This window comes from Rousettus aegyptiacus, unplaced genomic scaffold (assembly GCF_014176215.1).
Source record: "Rousettus aegyptiacus isolate mRouAeg1 unplaced genomic scaffold, mRouAeg1.p scaffold_m13_p_3, whole genome shotgun sequence".
NCBI classification, from domain to species: Eukaryota; Metazoa; Chordata; class Mammalia; order Chiroptera; family Pteropodidae; genus Rousettus; species Rousettus aegyptiacus.
The window spans coordinates 146,366,278-146,387,793 of NW_023416306.1; the positions used below are offsets into that span (position 1 = coordinate 146,366,278).

Below are 21,516 nucleotides of genomic sequence, written 5' to 3' on the forward strand. Positions count from 1 at the left end.
ACTATTTCTCATATTGAGGAATCTTTCTATTATGTGATGCAGTAAACTTTCTTATAGGCTTTTGTGTTTGGAATTTTTTGTTTTTTCAGCCCCAAATGACACCCCTCTTCATCTATTGTTCTGTTTCTTTTACATTTTATTGGATATGCTAAAGATAACAATAATAGCTAATATTTATTAACACTGTTCTAAATGCTTTTCTTATATTATCTCACAACCCAGGATATTGATATTTTAATATACATATTAGTTAAACTAAATATTAATTTAATATTAAATGATAATTTTATTTACCTTTGTTATAGTCTAGGAAACTGAACTATAGTGCTTTGCACATTGGGAGGCTGGGTTCATGCTAGGACTATCTGATTCTAGAAACTGAACCCTTAATACTACCACTATTGCTTCTTAGAGATAACCTGGAGGCCCCTTTGGGCAAAATTCTCTGCTTCCACTTCTCTAAGTGTGATAGCCATTAAAGATAATAGATGAATATGTAAGGCCAGAAACTTGGGAGGGGTGGTGGAGGTGGAGGATGTGAAGTATTATAGAATTTATTACTCAGTTCAAGATTGAATGAAGGTATTAGAAAGGAAGGAAATGGAATATAATTTACTTTGCAAATTGGGGAAAGGGAATTTTGGTGAGGCTATTGTAATGACTAATTTTATGCTATAAGCACAAAAACTTGATATATGAATAGTTTAGTAAGAGTTTATGATCACTAATTTTATAGACTCTGGCTGTCCAATAGAAATATAATATTAACCATGCATGTAATTATAAATTTTCTGGTAACCACATTAAAGAGGGTACAAAGAAAAGGTGAAATTAGTTTTAATAATATATTTTACTTAATATATTAAAAATATTATTTCAACAACTAATATAAAAACATTCAACAACTTATAAAAATATCAGTGAAATATTTTACATTGTTTTATTCTTAGTAAGTCGTTGAATGAAATTGGTGTGTATTTTACACTTAAACATTTCTCAGTTCAAACTAGCCATATTTCGTTTCACATGCTCAATGGCCACATTGGCCACTGACTACCTAACTTGACAGTGGATTTATGTATCATTAGAAAATAAAAGATTGGTACTGTTTCTGTATTCATTAACAGTTTCTGATTGAATTACAAATAGATGGCTTATCCTCCCTCTGTGTATAGCAAACAAAGAGTGAATGGCAGTCTGGGGCTGAAAGGCATCATTATTCAGTTGCGTCCAGAGAATCTGCTCAGGAGGGGAACACATTTTTTATACTTCGTAAGAAAAGGAGGGGAAAGATTTACCAGATGTTTAAGCTTCCTGCTGTTTGAGGTTCTGAGAATGTTATTTAGTTAGAGGGATAGTGCTTTTCTATAGAGAGTGGTCTGGAGACTGGAGAATCACACAGTTCTTACTCTTGAAATACGGTGGTTGTTGGTTCAGGGATTCTGTACCTCTGTCTGGAACCGTTCATGTTACTGATTTGCTTTTTATAGGATTTAATATGTTTAAGGTTACATTCCTCAAGCAGGAATTTCTAAAAGCTGCCTTTTTCTCAAAACAAGAATGAAAAAAACAAAAAAAATTCCCCCCTAAAAACCCACACAAACCGAATAAACTTACCACATAAAAAATGACAGTAAATCTTGCCTAACTGTAAAAGTATGATATGCATTCTTCGTAAAAATTTGGGTAATGGAGGTATGTACTTTTACATGTTTAATGAACAGATCTTCAGCAGAAGGAAGTGTTCTCATATTCTCACTTTGACTTCCTCCTATAGTACTGGGGTTTCCTGGGCAGTAGCCGTCCAGTGAATCCAGAGCTTCTTTGGTTTGTATAGGACAGGTTGTGAAGATTTTATTTCCTTTAAGGAGAGAGTGAACAAACGGGAGGTATTTGTTCTTCCTGGCTATGTTGTATTTATATATTGTTTTGTATTAGATATTGTCTAAGAGCCTGTATTTGACACATTTAATTAAAAATCTTAGAGAGTTATCTGTAAAATTGTAAGATTTATACAATTAAACAGCAGCTAGAGGACTTGTGTTAACTTGTTGAGTGATACCAGGTTAAAATACAGTTTCTACTCTGTACATTTTAACACACCAGAATGTACTTTTATCATCAGTTTCTATTTTCCGAGTTTTTATTTTTAGTGATATGCTGATGTTATCAGTATATGAATATAGTCTTTTTGCCATGACTAGTTGTGTTTTATTTGTTGTACGTATGGTCTTGGTTTAAGTGGGGTTGAGGGAGGTTTGTGCTTATCGTTTTGGGGCTGAGTGGTGGGAACAGGTAAGCTAGAAACATACTTGGAAGAAAGAAAACAATAGCCACTTGGGAGGAACTTGAGATGAGGTGAAAAGATGTTTTGAGAAAAGTTACAGAATGTTTTTAAAAATAAATGATTTATATACAAAACTTAGTCATTAGCAACCTAATCAGATTTTACAGAATTTGGGTAGAAAGCATTATGTTAGAGAACTTTGAAATTCCTATTTATTATGTTCATATTTTGTGCGGGTGAAATATAGAAGTCTCTTAGTTGTTTTGAATTTGAAACCCCTGTGGCTTTTTAGACTCTTAGCTAATCATCACAGTCTTAGGTATGGAGAGTCACAAGATTGAGTTTGTAACTTCTTTTAGTTAAAAGTTAACATTGAATGACCTTAGACTAGATTTCATTAACCTGTCTGTTCATATTTTCTGCTGGAAGGTTAATAGTCATATTGACCCTTGTCATGGAGTTATTATTGATTTATAATTCTAGAGTGGCCATGAAAACAATAAATACTCTTTAAATATTAAGTATTATATTTATTAGAACATTCCTTAATACAAACTAGTTCCTTCATTAATCTATACTTAATTTTAGTTATTATAATGATCTGTCCTTAGCCACCCATCACAGATTTATGCCTGTCCTTCTTTACTTCTTAGTCATATAAGAACATTTGTGAGAGTATGTCTAAGACATCATTGACCTCGGGATGACTCAGGAAAATTTTCTTTTAAAGGGTGGTTATTATAGTGGAGTGGTTTTGTATCTGCTGTTGTTGCCCTGCTGCTTCAGAAAATTAGCTTAAGTTAAAGAGTTCAGGTTTTGGAGTTATATGGACTATCTTGATTCTTGTCTCTCTTTGCTCCTTAACTATCCCTGGGCAAGTTACTACACCTTTGTTTTCTCAACTGCAATTGGGAAATAATAGCAATCACTTCTTAAGGTCATTATGAGTACCCACATCAAGTACTATCTCTATTGTTAGGGATAATTGCAACTTACTGTTATTTTTCTTTAATAAAGACTTAAATTTTTTTTTTTAGAGCAGTTTTATGTTCGCAGCAAAATTGAAAGTAAGGTACAGAGATTTCCCATTTAATCCCTGCCCCATCACATGCCTCCTCCATTATCATTCTCCACTAGAGTGGTGCATTTGTTACAATTGATGAACCTACGTTGACACATCAGTCACCCAAAGTCCATAATTTACCTGAGGGTTCACTCCTGGTCTTGCACATTCTGTGGGTTCAGACAAACATATAATGACATGTATCCATTGTTATAATACCATACAGAATATTTTCACTGCCCTCTATGCCTATCCTTCCTTCTTATCCCACTTCCCCCCTGGATAACTCCTGATCTTTGTATTGTCTCCATAGTTTTACCTTTTCTAGAATGTTATATAGTTGGAATCTCAGAGTGGCTTCTTTGTCTTTATGTTTCCTTCATTTCATGGCTTGATAGGTCATTCCTTTTTAGCACTGAATAATACTCCTTTGTCTGGATGTACCAAAGTTTATTTATTCACTCACCTACTGAAGGATGTTTTGGTTGCTTCCAAGTTCTGGCAGTTGTGAATAAACATCCATGTGCAGGTTTTTGTGTGGACATTAGTTTTCAACTAGTAGCTACTTTTATTGAGCATTTGCTTATTTTAACCAGATACCCTGTTAGGTCCTTTACATGCAGTATATTATTTAATTCATATGTATACTATAGATTATGTGAAGTCCACGGCCCATAGTGATATATGTCCAGTAACAGGTTGCTTTTATTTCTTTCTTTGTTAGTTCCAAGCATGTAGTTTAATCAAAAGTTGAGGCTGTTAAGAAGAGAGAAAGAATTGAACATTCTGATCAAACTTAAAGGACTTATTACAAAGTTGACAGTGGTTTGAAAGTGAAATGTATATTAAAGTGTAGTTCAAGGATAATCTGCATCGTACTCAGGAAGCTTGTTAAAATGTAGAGTTTTGGGTTCATCCTCAGGAACTCAGACTTTATGAATCAGAATCTCTGGTTATGGAGCCCAAATTCTGTAATTTTACTAGCTTAATACATAATTCTGATTCACTTTGAAGTTTGGGAATCATCTTTTTAATTTATTCTTCCTAATGATTAAGAAATGATTCTTGTGATTTTTAATAGTTATTTTTCTCTGATATAATAAGTTTTCTACTTTATTGGTGATGGAGGTGATAAATTTTTTTCATTTAAATTTTTACACATGATATATATAAAATATGATTTTTCTGTGTTATGAGGGTAGTACGGTTAGTGATATTTATTCATTCAACTAGTATTATTACTTATTTGAGGAATAGTTTTATCTTTTCATAAATATATATTTTACTTTAGTATTCAGATATAGTTATTTTGAATAGGGTAGGAAAGAAAGGCAGATTGAGAACATATTTTATGATGCTAAGTGGAGAGGTGAAGAGAGTGGTTTTCTGGTGCTAAGTAGAAGAAAACAATAACTACAAATAATTTATATAACTAATGGATTATTAAAACCCAATGGAAGTTTGCAAGGAGTTTTGGTGTGGGTCATTTTTTTAGTCATATTAGTTAATGAAAAGTTATATCAGGACTCCTTAGCTTCTGTGTTTTTTGACAGTTGCCTTGCCTCCTTAGAACACTCTTTTGGGTTTTGCTGTGTTGGTTTCCTGGAAAGTCTTACTTTACAATTTGGGAAATCATGTTGCATCCCTACAATGCTTCATATGGACTTCAGCTTTCTTAGATTCTTCAGGTAAAACTTCTTCCAAAGAGACCAATGAATTGCTTCAAGTCATAATTTTAAACTTAGGTGTTCAGAAGACTACATTTCAGTCTTTGCATTGGTATTTTTAGCCCCCAAATCTTTCTCCAGCATCCACTTTAATAATTATTATGGGTTAAGGAACTCTATTTTTAATATCTGTAGTTTTGTTCATTCTCAGAAACTAGGTGATCAGAGCTTTGTCATTGTTCGTGAGAAAGGTATTGTACACATTTTTTAGGAGCATTCTTAGACTGAATGAAGCTAAAACATCTTAGAAATTGTTGCTCTGCTTTAAATATTCATAGGATATAATTTTGCATATTTTAAACTCATTCTCTTTGCCAGTACAATAATATTATTTATCTCTGGGAACTTTGGCTATTCTATCGTGTTATTTAGAATTCACATGAATTATTAAAACTTTCTTTTAGGCCTTTTACTGACAGCCCCTGTCTGACCTCTTCTTTAAAAATCATCTTCAACATTTTCACAAGTAACGTTTGGGTCTTAGTGGGACTGGAATTTTTGCTTTTGTAATGACGAGCGGATTGGGCTTTTTTAGAAGTTAGGAGCAGTGGGGTACGGAAGAGAAGAAAAATCAGACTAAATTTACGTCATGCCTGTTTCACTGTGAAAAATAATCATAGCCTTAAGTACTTTACTTTTTAAAGGTGGGAGTGGTGGCAGTAGGAACAATTATAGGGGTGAATTAAGGAGTCATTAAGGAGATTGTATTTCCTAAAATGGGATTTCAGTTATTTCTCAAATATAGATGAGAGTGGTTATTACTAAGATTTTTTCTTCTGTAGGATAGTCTCATGTACAGTATTGGTATGTTATCACTTACCCCAAAATAGTAACAATGTTGACGTTATAAGTAACCTCCTGAGTTACCATCTTCTCTGCCATGTTCCTCTCTGTTTTAAGTGTGGGTCACCAAGAGCCACAACAGTATCGATGTAATTATATAACTTTTATAACTCTGTTGATTTTTTTATTTTACTCTTAGAGCATTTTCATTACTAATAATTATACTTTCCTCCTGAATGATTTCAGAATGTTTTGGGGTGTTATTGGTAAACGTAGTAGTATTTTGTAGTGAAGAGTATGAGCTCTTAAACAAGACTATGTAGGTTCATTTCTCAGTTTTGCCACTTAATAGTTATGTGACCTGGAGCAAGTTGGGTTTTTTTTTTTTTTTTTTTTTTTTGTATAACTCTCGCCTTAGTTTCCTTCTGTAAAACAAGGATTAAAAAATGACCTATTTTGTAGATATGTGTTGAGGATTAAATCATTTTGTAGAGAATGGTGCCTACAGGTACTACATGCTGAATAAATAATAATATTGTTAAATATTATTCTTCACTCACTAAAATAACATTCTCAGTAAACTATAATAGACTCTAAAGACACTTAATGATTAAAACTTTAGAAAAATTTCAACTCTGAAAGTTATTTTTAGGTTAGAGTTTGGACTTTCTTTCTCATAGTCTTTCAAACTATAATAGAACAGTATATTTTCAAACTTTAATGTGCATACAGATTACTCGGGGATCTTGTTAACATGTGGATTCTTACTCATAGGTTTTGAAATAGGCCTGAGATGCTGGAGTAGGCCTGAGACGCTGTCTTCTAAGAAGCTCCCCAGGTAGTCTGGATGTAGCTCTAGTCCTTAGACGATACCTTGAATAGTAAAGTTATAGAATATTCCATTTAGTGGTTCTCAATCCTTCTGTCAGTACACTATAAATATTTGGGTATTTTCTGTTTTTGTTGTTCCCCCCTCCCCGGCCCCCCTGCCCCCCAAATATGCCTATGCTCTCAGACCAGTTAAATCAGATCTCTGGCATTAGTGTTCTGGCATCATTATCATCAATATTATGATTTGTGTAAAAATATATTCTAGGTCATTCTCATGTGTAAACTGCATTAGTAGCTACTACTTTAGTGATTTGAAGGAGAATGAATAAGCTAAGGTCCATTTTATGTCTTCTATCATTTTAAACATCCATAGGGATGAAGAAGCATTGCAAGTCAGAACTCTTTAAATTGGGAGGCAGCATTAGATTGGACTAAAAAAAGTTTGACATCTTGAATCTTTCTTCATGGATCCTGTTTTCTGTTACTTTCATCATTTTTTGTAATCTTTGAGTTCTCCCTAATTTCTGAACAGTTTCCTGAAAGTATAGTAACTCAAACTCAGTGTAAAACTACTCTAATAAAACTAAACAATGGCAGAAGCAGAAGAATAATGTTTTTCCACTTTTTTTTTTAAACTCACAATTTTTTTATTATTATTTCAGGGGTGGGAACTTGTATATGTTTTAGGCTTTTTATTGTCCTTTTCTTTTTTTTGGGGGGGGCACTAAAATGTATTTTTTACCATGATGTTGGTTTTAATGCATTACTCTCTTAGGTTCTGTTTCCTCTTCCTTTCTCAACTGTACTTGCATCCATTTCTCATCTTGCACCTATTTTTGATGAGAAGTGGTAAATATTTTCTCATGAACTATCATGTTTTCGGAAAGTAGTTTTCCAAAGTGATCGAGAGCACACTGAATTTTATTCCTTCTAGATAGCCATGATGCATCAGTTAGAATCTGGACAAGGAAACTATTTACTCAAGTATTTCTGCCAAGAAAATTTAATATAGAGAGTGGGTTATATAGGTATTAGAGGGCTGAACGAGCGAAAGGGGAACACTGGAGTAACCCAGAGACACTAATTGCAGAAAGCAACAACAATCCATTGGACTGGGGGAACAAAGAAAAGCTTGGAGTAGAGTTGGGGTTCAAGACCTCTGGATGGGGTACTGCTTAGATGTAGCTGATACTTCTGAGGAGTACTTCTGAGAGTGCCAGAAAAAACTGGTGGCTGTCACCAGCTGCTATTGCTGGGATGGAAGGTCTACCCCGGCAATACTGACTGGACAAAGCAAGTTTCTCCTTATGCCCTTATTGGCAGTATGAGGAAGCTAGCTGGCAGAAGAGAAAAATGGTTTCCAGAGTTCTGTTTTCAGTGTAACGGAGCTGAGCATTAAAGGGTGGATTTGGAGCTTAGAGACAATAGCTGGATAACAAGTACATAGAGCCTTTTCTTCTTCTAGTTATACAATAGCATAAGCTTTTGGTCTCTTGGTCCTTTTCTTAGCTACTGGGACCCCCCACATGCTCTTAGTATCTAGGATTTGGAATGAAAATAATAATTATTATTATTTAAAATTAACTTTAGTTAATGTGATTTGGAGGCATAAGACAGGACCACTTACTCTAAGATATCAGTGTCACAGCCTTTCATGGGACCTAAGATTTAATAATTAGATACTCATTTCTTTGGATTTTAAGGGGTTTCTGTTTTTTGAGATTATTTAAAAAATAAAGAAAAAAATTTGTGGTGGAAATAATGATGCTGTAGACCAGAGGTTAAAAATTGATTGCTTATTGACTCAACAGTGGCCTGCAGTGGGAACCAATCTTTGAACAGAAGATTATACTTTCTTTCTAAGTGTAATATTGTTCTTCCTGCAGAGTGTCTCAAATTTTAAAGTGTATATGAATTATTCGAGGATCTTGTTAAAATTCAGATTCTGATTCAGGTTCTGATAGGTCCCTGGATAGGGCCTGAGATTCTGCATTTCTAAAAAGCCCTCAGGGGAGATTGAAATTACTGGTCCCTAGACCAGACTTTTCTTCTTCCTTCCCTGCTTTGAGAACTTCTGGTCTGGCTTAGATCCACTGTTGGATCTGTGTTCAGGTGGTTGCACTCAAGACACTTGCAAAGTCAGTGTCTTGCAAGCCTGCCTGACTTTCTAGAAATATTTTGAGCAATCTTAGTAGAGGTATCAATAGCTGTTTCTTTCTATGTGGGAACAGAAGAGCACATGCCTCTGATTAGGTTGACTTTTCTTCCATATTTTTGTACTGCCCTGGATACAGAGGCATACCTGTCACTTGTAGTTTTCCTGGATCATCTGAGGCTTTTCAGTAATTGTGTACGTGTTTAAGGAAAACTGATTAATAGGAGATAAGATAGAAGGACAACTAGCAAATTCATGCATTAGATACCTTGCCTTTATTAAAGTCATTATTTTTGATTAAATACACTATCTATGGATTTCAAAAACTGCATTTGGTTGGAATTTCATACTATTGACCCTTGAATAATATGGGGGTTAAAAGGTCTCTCCCAGCCACCCTCCCCTCCAAGTTTAACTACTAATAGCTTACTGTTGACTGGAAGCCTTATTGATAACATAAACAGCAGACTAACACATAGTTTGTATATTATGTGTATTATATATTATATTCTTAAAATAAAGTAAGAGGAAAGAAGAAGTAATTAAGAAAATCATAAGGAATAGAAAATACATTTACAGTATTCATTGAATAAATTCTGTATATAAGTGGACCCACACAGTTTAAACCCATTGTTGTTCAAGGATCAGCTGTAATTGTATTTCCACACCTTTGACAGTTTATATGCTTAAACTTGTTATCAAAAGTATACAGTCTTGCCTTGAGCCACATAAATGGTAGTCCATCTTAATGGAACTTTGAATACAGCCCAAATTTATGAAGTTTATTGTTCTTTGTGTTTGGATTTTACTTTACCAATGCATACTTGGATTACATAAATAAAAAGTTAATCTTTTATTCAGTTGCCATCTTTCAAGATCCTCTCTTTACCCTCTCCTTCCACCCCCTACTGGATCTTTCCTTTTGTCTTTACAGACCTAGATTTTCAAAGACTCTAGATACTTCCTTTTTGTCTGTTGGTGTTTTATATGAATGTTATCTTTAAATTTTTAATTCAGGCTATGGATAGTAATTTAAGCTCTGAATAGAGAAATGATTGATTTCTTCATCAGCTGAGGTGAAGGAGTTAAAATGAAAGTTACAATTCAGGGGATTCCTACAGAAAAGAAGGTTGGAAAAAAGCTCAGTTCGAGGATCCTAGGCAAAGCATTTTGATTGGCATATAGAGACCCTTGCATGCACACAAACGTCCATATTTGAATATTTATAGAAGGTAATCTGTCAAAATTACTGTTATTTTAATTTGCTAAGCTTGGCTGATTGCTGCAGTTGGATGTTAGTTGAATTCTAGATGAGAAACTGTAAATATGATCTGGTGTGGAACATGCTTTTTGTCCTTGAAGCTGTTTGGATATTCCTGTTTTCCTCTCTTCCTCTCTCCTCTCCTCTTTTTTCCTTCTCTCCTGTTCCCCTCCTCTCTTTGCAGTGGGGCCTTTTTGTATTAACTGAATTTTTTCATGTTCTTTTATAGGGGAAAAATTTAAAGTAGGGTGATAATGGTAAATATGTATAAATTTTTTTAGTTAAAAAAATTTATTGACATTTAGTGATCAAGAATTGTTTAAATAGAGTTAACTATTTGTCCAGTCTTAGTTTCAAAGGAGCTATCCCTGGAGAGTTCAAACCTAGGGATATATATCTCATTAGAATGGCCTATGAGGTTTGTGTGAGATATGTTTCATGTTAACAACAAGGAAAATGTATGATTGTAGATAATGGTATTTCTTTCTTTTGTCTCATTTTGAACAGTTGATAATTTCATTGACCCAGATTCAAGCAATAATCTCCCTCTTTGGAAATATCATGGTTTCAGCAGCCTCTGATATTCTAGGGGAAGGAAGGTAAGGCATTTTCACAGTTAATATTGAAATAACTTTATTAATAAATCAAATTTTAATCTTTTTAAAAGTTAGGAACCCTTTTTCTCTTTAGATACAGAAAACACTATTACTTATTGACGCTGTATCACTATTCCTCAAAAGATTCCACTGAGACTACATTATTTAAGCTCTAGAGATGATACACTGACTTTCTAAAAATCATATGACTTTTTTTGGAACAGGACTATATTCTGTGCTTTATCTGTTAGTCTATCTTGTCTCTTTTACATAGCTATTCTTACCTGGATAGTTTTATTTTTACACACATATCCACCTGACTAAGTCTTACTTTTTTATTTTTTGTTTTTGATGTTTTCATTTCTTTATCTCTTGTGAACTGTCCTAATTGGGTCCATTTTGTTGGTTATTACTTCAGCTAGAAACTATGTCAAGTACTCTGTCTCAGTGTTACTTAAGTAATGACTTTGATTTGGGGTTTCAGGAATGTGGGATCTCAGGAATATATTTTATGTTTAGCAAATTAAGAGTAGAACTTTTAGAGTATTCTTTCTATCTTTTACAAGTATCAGTCTTCATTCTCATTTAACAAACATTTTTGTGGTAGATCAATCTTTTTTCTAGGAGCTTTTAAATAATCTTTTACTTGTTACTGTGGTCACTTTTCCCAATTCTTTTTTTTGACCATCCTCAAATAATTTCCCATGTATCTCATCCTAGTTCCTCATTATCTTCCTAAGAGAATTATTTATCCAAGTTTGTAGCTATCCTTTGGCTGAAGAGCAAGATTATTAATAATTCCTTAGGATGTTACCCTAGCTCCTAATTTTATAATGGTTCACCATCTGTTCACTGTATAAAGGGCTCAGAAATGTCTGTTGTACCTAATGCATCACAGATGTGGAAATAATAATAAAATTTACATAGATGTAAAGTGAACTAATGCTAATATATTCCCTGTGTTTGGCCATTCTCATATTCTTGCTATGTTTAGAGGCTTATTTTGCTAAATGTTTTCAAATTTCTTAAGGTGAATTAGGTATGTTAATCTTATTTAACTAGCCTGCTTGTGGTTAAGTATGTTAAAGCTCAGTTGAATAAATCTAAGTTAGTAATATAAAAAGTAATGAACTGTTTTATAGTAAGATATGGAAAATTAACTGTACTTCTTGCTATAAGAAGAACATACAGCACTCTACAGTGGATAAAGATTTCCTAAGGAAATTAAATTTGCTAAAGGTTAATTCTACAATGATAGTAAATGGTAGGAATTGACATCCAAATGTCAAATTTCATATGCAAATTTTAGCTTCCTACTGATTTTTTTTTTCCTCCAGAGGAAGAATCTTAAAACTCAAAATTGTTTAGACAAGATTATATGCTATTTTAGGAATTAAGAAACAGGCTTTATTTTTCTGCGAATAATTGAGCAGTGTGAGTAACCAGTGGATTGCAGTACTTTCTGATAGATTTTTTTTTTTTTTTTAAAAAGCCCTTAATGGAAACTTAATATTCAGGTGCTTTTTAAGGAAATATTTTAGTTTGTAATAATGATGTGGGATCTAAATGATTCCTACAATATTTGTCCAAATGTTTTTCATTACTTCGGGAAGAAAGGATGTAGTGTATTGTTTAATAATTTTTATTTTGACATTTTATATATAGGGTAAACACTATGATTAATCATATTTAAGGTAATTTATTTGCCACTGAGACAAATTCAGACCTCTATTTTTTTCTCTCTTTAATATCGTAAGAGTGTTATATATCACTTTATCAATTAGTAAATGTTAAGGTAAAAATTGAAAATGAAGATTTTTTTGTTTTCAGTTTAGCATATAAAGAGCTTTTAGAAGTTATCACTCTATCCTAAGAACAAGTAAAAAACTGAACAAACTGAAAATTCAACATCTCTTCATAGATCTTTCAGAGAAATGAGGTCACCAGCCAACTGTTAACCCCCAAATTGAAGAAACAGGCAAATACAGAGAACGGCAACTCATCCTAGCAGAAACTCAGAGCAGAAATTTCCAAGGGAATCAGTACTGGGTAGGAAAACATAAAGTGTAATTGATGAATTGCTGGAGGTTCAATGTGGACAAATCTGAGGTGAAAACTCTAGGGGACCCAATAATAGGTGAGCTGCACACTTTCATGGTTTTACCTGCATGAGCTCAACCAAGTCTTCATAGTGAGTATCAAAGAAAAATCTACTAGTACTTCCTGAAGGAGGAGGGGAAAGTAACCATTTTGAAATACGCCAAGGCATTCTGTTTTCCTTTCCAAGACTTACCATCAAGAGAAAGTATTTTACCAGAGCCTTAACTGGTTAGGGTGTTATCAGAGCCTGACCTGGTGGAAGGGAAGTACCCTGGTCTAGACCGTTCTAGCCGTTCATGTGGGGGAAGGGAAATCCGATTCTAGCCACCTCTAGCCTCTTGTTTCTCCTGATGGTAGTGGGTGGGAAACTGAGAAGAACTTAAGATCACAGCCCAGGAACACAGGCTCACTGAAAGACTGAGACCTAATCATAGGACTATAGCAGTTTCTCCTCCCCTCACACCTTACCACATCACTAAAGACCTATTTGTTGCAGTTCCTTTTATCCAGTGCATTATATCTGGCTTTCAACAAAAGAATTACAAGGCATACCAAAAAGCAAAAAACACAGTTTAAAGAGACAGCGCAGTCATCAGAATCAGATTTAGATATGGCAGGGATATTGGAATTATTAGACCAGGAATTTACAGCAACTATGATTAATATGCTAAGGGCTCTAATGGAAGAAGTAGACAACATGCAAGAACAGATGGATAATGTAAGTTAGAGAAGTGGAAATTCTAAGGAAAAAATTAAGAAGAAATGCTAGAGATCAAAAACACTGTAACAGAAATGAAGAATGCCTTTTTATGGATTGCTTAGTAGAACGAACACAGCTTAGGAAAGAATATCTCTGAGCTTGAAGATTATCAGTAGAAACTTCTAAAACCGAAAAGAGAAAAAGATTGAGAAACAAACAAATAAACAAACAAACAGGAAAAACCTATCCAAGGACTTTGGGACAACTACAAAAAGTGTAACATATTCATAATGGGAATACCAGGAAAAGAAAGAGAAACAGGAACAGAAGAGATATTTGATGCAATAATGACTGAGAATTTTCCCAAATTAATGCCAGATTTCAAACCACAGATCCAGGAAGTTCAGAGAACACCAAGCAGGATATACACCCAAAAAACTTCAACTTAGGCATATCATATTCAAACTGCAGAAAAATCAAGCACACAGATAATAATCTTGAAAGAAGCCATAGGGGGGAAAACATCTTATCTATAGAGGAGCAAAAGTAAGAATTACATCTGACTTCCCTTCAGAAACCATGCAGGCAAGAACACTGAAATCTTTAAAGTGTTAAGAGAAAAAAATGTAGAATTCTGTATCTTGTGAAATTATCCTTCAAACGTGAAAGAGAGTAAAGACTTAGACAAACAAACATTCAGAGAATTCGTTGCTAGCAGGATATGTTAAGGGAAGTTTTTCAGAGAATGAAAATTATATCGGCCAGAAATTTGGGTCTACATTATAAAAAAGGATAACCATTAGAGAAAGAATAAGTGAAGGTAAAATAAAACCTTTTATTTTTTTTCTTCTTAATCGATCTAACAGATAATATAATTTCATGAAATAATAACAATGGTATTTTCAATGATTATAACATATATAAGTGAATGATGGCAATGATATAAGAGTTGGGAGAGAAAAATTAGGAATATTATAACTTACTTGCACTATCCATGAAGTGGTATAGTGTAATTTGAAAATGGATTTGGATTAGTTATAAATATATGATACAAAATCTAGGAGAACTAAAAAAGTGAAAAAAGAAGTATAATTGGCATGCTAAGAAAGGAGAGAAAATGGAAATTATATAAAATGTTCAATTAAAACCACAAAAGACAGAAAGAGGATGGAAGACAAAAATAGGAACAAAGAACAAGGGCAGTGAATAGAAAACATTAACAGATATGGTAGAGATTAATTCAGTTATGTCAACAATTACTTTAAATGTCATTGGTCTAAATACATCAATTACAAGACAGAGACTCTCAAAGTGGATCAAAAGGCAAAACCCAACTATATATTGTCTACAGAAACTCACTTTAAATATGGAGACACAGATTGAAAAAAGACTGGAGAAAGATACACCATGCTAACACTAATCAAAATAAAGCTAGAGTAGCTATATTAATATCAGACAAAACAGACTTCAGAAGAAGGAAAATTTTCAAGGATAAGAGGAGCATTACATAAGGATAAAGAGGTCAGTTCTTCAAGAAGACATAACAACCTTTAATGTGTATGCACCTAACAGTAGGTCATCAAAATATGTGAGGCAAAAACTGATAAGAGAAAAAGATGAATTTACTGTTATTGGATATACCAACACTCTTCTATCATAGAAGGTCTAGCAGGTAGAAAATCAGTAAGTTTAAACTCAACAGCACCACCAATTAACTAGATGTGATTGACATCTGTAGACTACTTCATCTAACAACAGAATACACATTTTTCTCAAGAATGAAAATGAAATTATTGAGAAATTTCAGAGTTCTTTTTAGACTTTAATTTTTTTTCCCTGTAGGATTTACATCATAAACAAGTGATCAGAGGAAAGAAAGATAAGAAACTCATTTAAAAAATACAACAAACTGTCACCTGCCTCCCTTATACCTCTTACGTATTCTAGGGTAAGAATTTTAAAACTGACTTTTTGGTAAGACTTAACCGCACCTACCCCACCTCCCTGCCCCAGGTTTGGTATAATGAATGAAAGACATATGGAGATTACATAATTTTATAAATGAAACCTAGTTTAACAATTTTTTATTCATGGACTTCTAGGAATATTTCATACAGTTCTTTCAGTTCTGCAAATATTTTGGTTCCATGTAACAAAAATTTGATAACTACTGTGAAATATGAATCCCTCTGAGGCTGGCCAATATTTGATGATTATTGACCTTTGTTCCTGAATAATAAAGCTAGAGATGTCTCACTGCCTTATTATTCTTTTGAGTGATCTTGAAGAGCAGAAGCAGATGAGAAACGACAGAGGAGAATTTGTAAGAGAAGAGAATATTATAATTGGATTTAGTAGCCTTTTTATAGGTATTATACTTTGTATGATAGATTGCCAAAATTTTTAAAGGAGAGATGAAAATGACTTAGGTTTGATTTTTTGTTGTTGTTGTTTCAAATAATAGTGTTTTGAAAGGACTAGTTTCATTTTTTGGGATACTGTTAACACAGCAGAAGTCTCAGAAAGAACCTTTGGCACTTTCCACCCCCTTTCCTGCCTAAGAGATGCAGAGGAAAATCTTGGCATGTTCAGTTTAGCCTAATTTGAATTAAGTATGGTAGATAGGAAGGAGCCAAGCAGGAGTTTGTTTACTGGATTACTCCCTGTGTCTTTATATTACAGGCACTGTTCTAGACTCTGAGTGATATCAGTCAACAAAATAGACAGAAATTATTGATCTTATGGAGCTTATATTCTAATGAGATACAGGTACTAAGCAAGCAAATAAATATGTCAGATGGTGATAAGTGTTCTAGCAAAAAGTAAATATATCAGGCAGGGTATTAGGGAATATTGGAATGGAGAGTGTACTATTTTTGTATAGAATGGTCAGGGAAGGTTTCACTGAGGAGTTGACGGTTGAGCGATGAACTGAATTTGATGAGGGATAGAGCTCTCTGGTGGATATTTGGGCAAGTGTGTTTAAGACAAGTTCAAAAGCCCTATGGTGAGTACAGGGTCATATTTAGAAACATAAATTATTTGTGTAATTCTTTGTTTCATTTTTGCTTTCCCAGTAAATTCTAAGATCCTTTGAAACAGTAAGGATTATCAGTCTTGCTCATCATTGTATCCTTAACACTAAGTTCTAGATAAATCCATGGTAGGCAGTGAAGCAGTGGATCAATATGGATGATTCAAAATAGTGAAGGGAAATTTTGGAGGAATTTTCCTTTTTTTTTTTTAGTTTATACTACTAAAATATTTTGAGCTGCAAACATCATTATAGGTCATAAGAAAACAAGAGCTTTTTAGGTAGAATGATTCTTCCAAAAATCCTTATTAATTAATTAGTAGTAGCTTTCTTGGCATGGCAAAGATTTTTATCTCTTATCTTATCAATAGGGAACCCTTTAGTTTCAGATATCTGGGTCTAGACATGGGAAGACACTCGATATGGAAGACTTCTTTGCAGTAGAATCTGGAATCAAATAGCTGGGTTGAAATTCCTTTTTGACACTTGCTAGCTGAGTATACCTCCCCCACCTCCCCTCCCCTTTCTTCACTTTTAAATGCTTTAAATGCTCTGGTTTCCTTATCTGCAAGATAGATACTGTTATTCCCATTTCAGTATTTTTTACACCATAAACATTTTCTCTTGCATGGTGAGATTTTCTCATTAATTTTCTAATATACTACTCATACAGACTATTTTTTTTTTCTTGAGTTATTAAGAACACAGGACTTTGGTATCAGATGTACTTGGGCTTAATAAAAACTTCCTTCTTAAAGTTACTTGTTAACGTGTGTTAAAGTTTTATCTAAGGAGGGGAACAATCAGGAAGACAACCTGCTTCCAGGAGTATTTGAGCGTCAGGAGTTGAAATATTCATTTAGGAAAGGGATGCCAAGATTAAATTGCTAAGCTACGTAGAAGTCTGGTTAACTTCATAAAGGACAAGGAAGCCATATCACCTTTGGGGTTAATCCTTAGAAAACTTGGGATATAAAACATTAAGTTCAATTTAGATATCATTATGGTCTTTATCATCATATCCAGTATTATCAAACTGGATTTCATCATCTTCTCTAGCACCAAATGTATTCGTTATTGACCATTAGCATGTTTTGGAACCTTGCCATATGCCTGCAGATTTGTAACTTCATCTGCATTGTTTTAAAATTACATCAGCTTTGTTATCCTAATGAGGTCTGGCAGGTCAACCAATACCATATCTGAGATATTTATTCAAATCATTTCTCTCAATTTTCCTTTAATGTGGCATAACCTTTTTATACTATCAAAACACATTGCGTCTAATAATCTTTTCCCTCAACATTTTGATGACCTGAGCTTACTCTTACCCATCCTCTTTATACACCAACTCTTTCTCTTTTTTTCTCAGATTTATTCTCATTCTTACCCTGCACTTGTTTTTGCCTCCTTTACATTTCTTCTTGGTGGCACACAACGTAAAGTAGCACGTGGTGCAAAGTGGAACTGCACGGGTGGGAGAGTTTTGAGACCGAGTTTTTCCGAGACATGCTCAGCAGCAACTAGTTTCTTTCCTTCCCTCTTCCCTTCCATGTATGTTAATGTTTTTTAAGGTTTTCTAGGGCATGTCTCGAGTAACCTTTACTCTTGTGCTTTCTTAGCCTCATTACAAAGTAGACCTACTTCTCTTCTTGGGTCTTTACTGAATGTCCCAAGGATTCAGTGAGGACTCTTCATCTTGCTTATAATAACTTGAATAATTCTTGGCCCTGTATGAGCTCTGGGAATTATTCAGCTTTAGCTACTTGGTAATTTTTCTTTCCAAGAAGTTGTTTTTGCTTAGCCTTTTGGGTTTTCACTTAATGCACATACAGATTGGTATTCAAGGGGGCTATTATTATTTTTTCCCGCATCAGTCTTGGCGTAGCTCTCTCATTTCAGGGACTTACCCCCCAAATAATTGTTGCCTTGGCCTTTCTGTACAGTGATCTCTTTCTTTTTAACTCAGCACGCACTGAATTCCATTTGAGTTTCTCCTCCTATATACCACAGTCTCAAAAATGCTTTCAGAAAGATAGCCCAGGTAATTTATAATTATAGGGCTCACCTATTTTGTTTCCCTTTTCTTAGGAATCAATTTTGAGCTGCCTTTTATCCAGGGTCAGATACATAGTTGTCCAGTTTTTTAGTTGTTACTGGAAGTTAATTCTGGATCTGTTACTTCCTTATGGGTGAAAGCAGAGACCTCTTAACACTTTCAAAGTGAACAGTGATATTCTTAGCAAGTGATATATCTCACCTATTTCAAATTGTATTCAAATACTACTTGTAAAAATCTATTTTTCAAATGTTGCCTTAATTAAATTTATCTTCGTAACAACATTTCTGTTATTCTTCCACACATAGCTGTAAATAAAACCTGCTGGCTGCTCTTCATCTAATATTAGTTAGCAGTCAACTGATGCATTAAATTAAGGTTGGTATAACTCTAATGATTTCATAATAGCTGATTCTTTTTGGTACTTCTGTGCCTCGCTGAAGATTGCTGGCTGTTTTATGGTACCTTTTAAAATAAAAACCAAGATTCAATAACTATAAAAACATTAACTTAAAAACTCTTTCTTAGTATAGGTGCTTTTTATTAATAAAAAATGTTTTCTATTTCAACTTTTGAGATACAGTGAAATAGTGTAAATTTAGTACTATCATTATTTCTTTAAAATTTCTCGTTAGTTGAAAAACACTGGTAATTGGCAGTAGAATGTAAAAATAAATTGGTGTTTATAGAGATTTAAGTTTGGAATTATGAAAAAAAAGATGTGTTTGGTGAAGAACAATACACTGGCCTAATTTTTTTTTTTTTTGAAGGATGTGAGGTGCTCATGAAAGAGTTAATGACTGTCATGCATATGACTCATTAGGTCATAAGAGCTTTGAGCTTTGTTTTTTTATCATTAGTGCTTCCAGCATTTTAGTTACTATACTAGGTGCAAAGTACCTTACCTGGTAGTCATTGTGTATCTATGCTCTTCTTGGAAGATACTTGAAATTCTTAGGGGGATGTTTGATTTGTATGCTGTCTGCTCAGGCTTAACAAAAGACACTTTTAACTCATATCAGAATTATATATTGTAAATCTTAAGGAAAAATATGGAAGGAATTTATAGCCATAATTTTTATATCTCTCAAGGGATGAGGGTCAGGGTTATAGGTGAGAGAACTATGAATACATTAATTCTGGCATGACCACAATATGTCTGAATTTGATTCTGTTACTTTTTATAATTTTTTAAAGACTGTTTCTGATACCCTTAAAAAATTATTGCTTCAAAAAACATCCATTGATTTTGGTGTAGCAAAAGAGTGTTTACTCTTTTTTTAGTAGATAAACGTAAAATGCAAACATCTAATTATTCAAGATCTTTTAGATACTAATTCACTTGTGAGAAAAATTCAAACCGATATATGATAGTCACTAGATCCATTTGTCAGAGCTGCTTTTGTTTTTGGTCTGCTGTTCATAAAAGAGATTGGTCTACCTCTTGTGTTGGCTAGGCAACATGGACGCACTACATTTCATTCTCCTAAATAGCTAATCATTGAAATTCATGGATTATGTTTGTTATTTTGGTAGTGTGTTCTCTTGTAACTCTGCCCCTTGGTCAGCCAAATTATATTGCTAAAGAGTAATAATCCTTTGATCAGCCAAATCATATTCCTTTGATTCATTTGGAGTCGAGAACAAGGACTCCATAGTTATGTGGATCTGGCTGTGAATCTTGGTTCCTTGTGGTTTTATGAACTTAAGCAAATTACTTTACACTCTGCTGGTTTATTTGATATTAATGTAATAGCTGAACAGACTCTGGAGCCAGTTTGTGAGGCTTTGAATCCTGGCTCTGCTATTTTTGTAAGTGTGATATGGGGCAAGTTACTAACTTGTCTGTCTCTTCTTTCTCATCTGTACATTTGGGATAATAATAGTACTTCTCTGTAAAACACTTTGAGTAAGCCTGAACAGTAAGTACTCAGTAAATATTTATTATTATCTTCAATCAAATCAAGATAAAAATTTAAAAAATAGGGTTGTTGTGAGGCTGAATAAATAAAGTAAATAAAATGCTTTGCACAAGGACCCAGAACATGTTTAGTAAGCAATGATACTACAATGGGATTGATGGTAATTATGATGTAGCAGAGATGTCCATGGAATAAACATAGACCCAAAATTTGTAACAGAAGAGACCACACTGGAACTCTGTTGCTAATTGGTCAAAACACACAGAGTGAGTTTCAGCATTCTGTTAAATCACTGTACAAAACAAATCGACTTTTCTGTCTCAGCTGGTACAGAAGATATAGTAGATGAAAAATCTTATCCAGTAAGACTTCAGAATTATAATCTTACTGTACCTATTGTGATTAAGTACAGTTTAGGTTTGACCATACTCCACAGATGGCCAAGAAAGTACTGAGAAAACTTTTATAAGGATATGATATAAAACTTCTCCCCAAATCAAGAGTTATTCAGAAACTGTGAAAAACGGATAGAGATATGATGTAGGCTACTGCTTTTCTATCCAACTTTAAAATATATTTTTTCCTTCTTTAGTAATAGAATGCAGATTTTTTTTTTTTTTTGCTTAGGACATTGATACCTTTGAAAAAAGACTATGTTTTTCAGCTTTGTGATAAAATTTTGAGAAAAGAGATGAAAGCAGAAGTATTATGTGTGTGCTTGTAAAGGGTACCAACTTAGCTGGAAGAAACCTCTTTTTTTTGCAATTCATTTCTCTTCTTTTTGACCTTTATTGAAGGTGTTGTAACTGGAGTTTTAGCAAACATTTTGGACCATGAGGAGATCTTGATGATGGAAGCCAGGCACCTGGAATGATGGAAGAGAAAGTTAGAAGCTTGGGTCCCTGAGGAGTTTGCAACCACTATCTCTACATTGCCTATCTCTAGATTTCTTTTACAAAAGGAAAAAATAAACATTAATCTTGTTAACTAAGCTACTT

At 33.7% G+C, this 21,516-nt stretch overlaps 1 protein-coding gene and 1 pseudogene across 11 annotated transcripts in view; one reads left to right on the forward strand and one right to left on the reverse strand.

Moving 5' to 3' along the window:
• The window catches only part of FUT8 (fucosyltransferase 8), a 265,395-nt gene that overhangs the window by 112,011 nt on the left and 131,868 nt on the right, over positions 1-21,516 (forward strand). For 2 of the 11 annotated variants that reach the window (XM_036217863.1, XM_016131252.2), the window contains one exon: positions 10,615-10,706. The exons of 3 other annotated variants lie outside the window; for them this stretch is intronic. The gene's annotated coding sequence lies outside the window, so the exon portion shown is untranslated. Of the gene's footprint in view, positions 1-10,608; positions 10,707-12,624; positions 12,753-15,345; positions 15,452-21,315; positions 21,404-21,516 lie in introns of those variants that run through there. 6 more of the 11 variants (XM_036217868.1, XM_036217866.1, XM_036217870.1 and 3 more) reach the window with 6 other exon arrangements.
• On the reverse strand, positions 17,529-20,945 carry LOC107503244 (annotated as a pseudogene).